We start from the raw sequence: 5,482 nt of genomic DNA on the forward strand, positions 1-5,482 counted from the left end.
TGCTCGATATGGAAAAGACTAAGTTACCCTTACTTTAACAATCAAGATTATTGGTATGTTCCTTTTTAACCCTTAATGTAAATTCCTTTCATTTTAAGTCCTTAGCCGAGTACATTGAGCATACTCTAGCCGAGTACGTTGGTCATACTCTATGAGTACGTTGGGCGTACTGCTTCATTAGTTGATCGCGGATGCGCCCACGTACGTTGGGCGTACGGGATAAACCCTAATTTTTAGGGTTTGTGCCCTATTTAAGCAACTTATGTTTCCTTGGTGGTATCTTTTGGTCAGCCTTGTGACAACCTGAAATTTTCCATTCTAATCAAACCATTTCAATCCAATAGAAGTAGAGCAGTTACAGTGAAAATTCAGACTTAGAATATAAGTTTGGCAGTTTCAGGGTTTTACACAAAAAAGGGGTATTAGGAGAGGGGTTACACTAGGATTTTGTGCAACACTGTAAATTCCATTACCCTAGATCATTAGAATCCATTCCGAGAATAGAAATATTTTCTGCCAAAAATCTCAGGACTATAAATAGAATTCTGAACCAAATTGGTTCATTAGTTGAATTCCATTTAGAGAAAAGCCAATTTCTCTCTCACGGATCTTCGGGTTTTCATCCCAGATTGTGAGTCTACTTCCCTAGATGTGTTTTAATACTTTTTATATGCTTAATACCATTATTTACATGTCCAAAACACAAGATCTGGGAGCTTACGGCCCAAGAACGTTCTTGGGGTGTAAACTCCAAAACAAGGCCTAAAGGCCACCTAGTCCCATTTCCTTGTTAGACAACTAGTTAAGGACTTATTGTAGGATGTTTTGAGGCTAGAAACCATCCAAGAACATAAAGCTTTTGGAGTTTACGGCCCAAGAGTTTCTTGGACCGTAAACACCATTTCCAAGGGCCAAAGTGTGCCCTAAATGACCCCCTAAGGCTTAAGGCATTTATCCTCTAATGCTTGTAGCTAATTTGTACACAAAAACACTTCAAAATCATAAAGTTCTAGGAGTTTACGGCCAAGAAAAGCTCTTGGGCCGTAAACCCCTTTTTCAAGGGCTAAAAGTGCCCTAATCACCCCCAAAGGCTTGGACTCTATTTTTGGCAAAAACCTTAATGTGTTTAGGACCTAGCAAACATAAGAAAAGCACAAGTATTGAAGAGTTTACGGCCAAGAATGGTTCTTGGGCCGTAAACTCCCATAAAAGGGTCAAAGGACACCCTAAACACTTCCTTAGGCCAAGGGACAATTTGGACAAGTACCTAGATGAGTTATGGACTAGCTAAAACATTTAGAACCCCATGTGTGAGGGAGTTTACGGCCCAAGATGTCTATGGCCGTAAACTCCAAGAAATGGTACCAAATGGTGCCATAAATCCTCCTAAAGCCAAGTACTAAAGCCTAGACTTGTTCCAAGAAATGTTTGAGACTTGAAAGCACCATAATCACCCTCCCAAGGGAGTTTATGGCCGTAAACTCCAAGGGAAAAGGGTCTTTGGCCGTAAACTCCCCAAAGGAGTCAATATGGTGCCCAAACACTTGTATATGCCTTGAAACAATTCCCACTAAGGTTGTAGTAATTGAAAGTACCATCCCAAGCCTTGGTTGGGAGTTTACGGCCAGGAGCTTACTCTCTTGGGCCGTAAACTCCAAAGAATATGGTCTTTTGACCTTAAACTCACATTAGGGGCATTGCACTCCTTTGTTGCAACCCTTTAGCCTCCTAGCACTTGACCAAAAGTGTTATCCTCGCGCTTAAATGTTATTACTTGTATAATTAGTGTTATAATCACTAGTTATTTATATACATATGTTTTCATATGTAATTAGGATCATTGTGTGTGTCTAAGTCTCCACTTGACACCCAGCACTTGTCCGATCCTTCCGTACGATAATAGTTCGTTCAATTCCAGTCACTTACTGCAGGTGAGTTCATACCCCTTAACTAATGTTTTAAACTCTTTTTAAATGTTTTATGGGTGGGGGGATACAAGTAGAATCATGCTACTTATTATTTCAATCACATGTGATTAGTAAGTAGGATTATATTACTTATTACATCAATCACATGTGATTAATATACAACATTCAAATGATTTGGCTACTCATTAGCCGTTTTACTAAACAGTTTCCTTCAAATGACTTTTTATAAACATTTTATATGTTTTAAACTCCTTTTTACACTGTACAGCTTACTCCGTACATTATCTTTCAAACTTATTTACAACTCTGTTTCAAACAAATGTTTCCTTATACTTAAACTGTTTTATTAAACTTATGCCTTCAAATTGTTTTACAGATTGACATCAAGTCGATCTTTTCTTAAAATAATATTTATGTTTCAAATGTCTTACAAAACTTATTTATGATTTTATATTATAAATTTCATGCCTCTATATGTATAGTTATATAAGAAATGTTTAAAAGACTTAGGAAGGCTATCCACCCTATTTCCTTTTCGCGCCTTAAGATGTGGTATGGTGGGATATTGGGTATTCATTCGAAAGTCGTTTAAATATTAGTTATATATCATGTGTACATATATAGTCATAAAAGGTCCTTCCAGTTCATCCTATGCCCTTGGGTAGCAAGGGTATACATCCATGTCCATACGTACCATTTAGATTACTAGAAAGCTACCATATGGGTAGTTCAAGAAGATGCTAGAACAATTACTAGAACGAGATATCATACAAATGAGTCAGTTCATTCATGAGTCAATACCTTCTAGAACATTACAGTACATTACTATACTTGCTAGATAGAGAGAACACACATTACAGCTAGCACATTTACATAAGTACATATACATGTTTACTTTTACATGATTACACTTACACGAGCACATTTACATAAGTACATATACATGTTTACTTTTACATGATCATACTTATAAGAGCACTGTTACATAGATATATCAGGAGGAGTCCTACTACATTTTATATGTATCGACTCTGTTATCAAAACCCTCATTCTTATCTTTACATTGTGATTTCAATCACATAATCGACGAGATAGATTGGATTTATTATCCTAGTACCCAAGGATACAGTTATGGGATTGACCATTCCTAAAATCTCTGTTAGCTACAGAGGTGAAAGTGATGGGTTTTGAGCATTCTAACACTTCCTAAGTGTACATGCAACCCTAATAACCTTGGACTATGTTTGTCTAATTATCATGCAAAGTTGAATTCCAAGGTTATATTCCTATCTAGCATACATGGGGAACAATTTTAACTTAAAGTATAGATAGAATAACTTACCTTGTTGTTGTTTGTGTTCATTGAAACCTTGTGAGCCTAGCACCCCAAGTGTGATGCCTCAAATGCTTCACACAACACCAAATGCTCTTGGAAGAACTTATGAGAGAACACACACTTCTCAAAAATCGGCCAAGCCCTCTTGTTTCTTAGTGTAGCCGATTTTAGGTAGAGAACATGTTTCTTATATAGTGTTGACACATCTAGGGTTACACCCTAATGTGTCATGACTCTTCATTTCCATGACCCATGGGTTTGTAACTCCCATGGAGCATCCATGGAGCATCCTATGGGTGGAACCCAACTTGATAGTCCATGGAGCCTTTTAGCCCACTATACAAGATATGGATGATTTACATAATCAACCCATATATTTAATTAGTTATCTTTTGATCACATAATTAATTCTAAATTAATTCTTGATCAAACTAATCAAATAATATTATTAATATATTATAACTTATAATATATTAATAATCTCCAAGTGTTATTTCTCTCATTTAGTCTATCCAATTGCATGATGCCATGCAACCCAAATGGACCATGCCGGGTCGGGTCAAGTACATACCAGAAATAGTTATGGACTTATACAACTTATCCAACAGTCTCCCACTTGGATAAGTCTAATAACTATTACTGCAAATATGACTTTAGGAACCGATCGGCAATCGTAGCTCTTTACAAGGTTTCTCGAAACTGAGAAGATGATGGTACGCCATTTAAGATAAGTGATCATATAATCCTCTGTTCTAGATATCAGTCGGACAAATACACGGAACAATGTCTTACTTATTGTCCAACAGTTTGTTTCCCGATTTCCGATTTGTTTGACAAAGAACTTCATTGAACACATCAATTTGGTTCTGACCGGGCCCGGTACATAGGTCAAAACAAAATCATCGAGGGGCCCAGATATCGGCTTCTAATCCAAGAAGGAACAGATAAACTTCGACTCATATGTTTGTTCTACTACTCATTGAATTACACACAAGAGCGCGATTTATAACATCGAGTTACCAATGCATTTTTCGTACAATCAATGCATAACCAACTTGTAAGTAACAAATCATATCTCTAGGTTTGAAGACTTATACGATATTACCGTCTCACGATCACTCGAGATAGAATTCCATGAAGTGATTCCAGTGAGCGTGGGTTGAGTCCAATGCTCAGAACTTATGAGCACTCATGATTGTTGTAGCCTTGTCCAAGACCTCTACAACCAAACATGACAGTCTTGATTAATACCTACTTCCGACATATGACCGACTGTGGAGGTTTGAATAATATGTTATACCAAACAAAAATTATTCTGGAAGTCAAAACATGCAAAAGAAATATAGTAAACGATTGACAAGAGATAGCAACACTTTACTCATAAATAAAACACTTTTATTCATCATCAGATGTCAATTACACTTTACAATTTTCGAGGTTACCTAACTACTAAATCTAATATCATCCTTCAGCCCTATGCTCCGAGCATGCTGGAGATGCTTAACCCGAGTCAGTCCTTTCGTGAGGGGATCTGCCGGATTCTCATCTGATGATACCCTCTTTGCCACGAGGAGTCCTTCTTCGATCCGATGTCTGATGAAATGGTATTTTCTGTCGATGTGTCTGGATCTCCCGTGATCCCTTGGTTCCTTGGCTAAGGCAACAGCACTTTCACTATCACAGAAAATTTCCATTGGCTCTTTAATAGCTGATACAACTCCAAGGTCTCCAATGAAGTTCCTCAGCCATAACGCCTCCTTTGCCGCCTCGCTAGCTGCAATATACTCTAATTCACAAGTAGAATCTGCCACTGTCTCTTGCTTGGAACTCTTCCAAGAAATTGCTCCTCCATTTAGGGTAAAGACCCAGCCCGACTGAGAGCGGAAGTTATCCCTATCAATCTGGAAGCTAGCATCACTATACCCTACAACTCTCAAGTCATCACTCCCACCGAGGGTAAGGACCCAGTCCTTAGTCCTTCGTAGGTACTTGAGAATATTCTTTACCGCAGTCCAGTGTTCCTTGCCAGGGTTCCCCTGAAACCTGCTAACCATGCTCAGGGCAAAAGCTACATCAGGTCGAGTACACGTCATAGCATACATGATCGATCCTACAGCCGAAGCATAAGGTACTCGACTCATTTGTGCTATCTCAGCCTCAGTGCTAGGGCTTTGTGTCTTACTCAGTTTGGCGTTACTCTGGATGGGCAACTCTCCTT

Source organism: Lactuca saligna, chromosome 3 (assembly GCF_052625555.1).
Source record: "Lactuca saligna cultivar CGN05327 chromosome 3, ASM5262555v1, whole genome shotgun sequence".
Classification (NCBI taxonomy): Eukaryota; Viridiplantae; Streptophyta; class Magnoliopsida; order Asterales; family Asteraceae; genus Lactuca; species Lactuca saligna.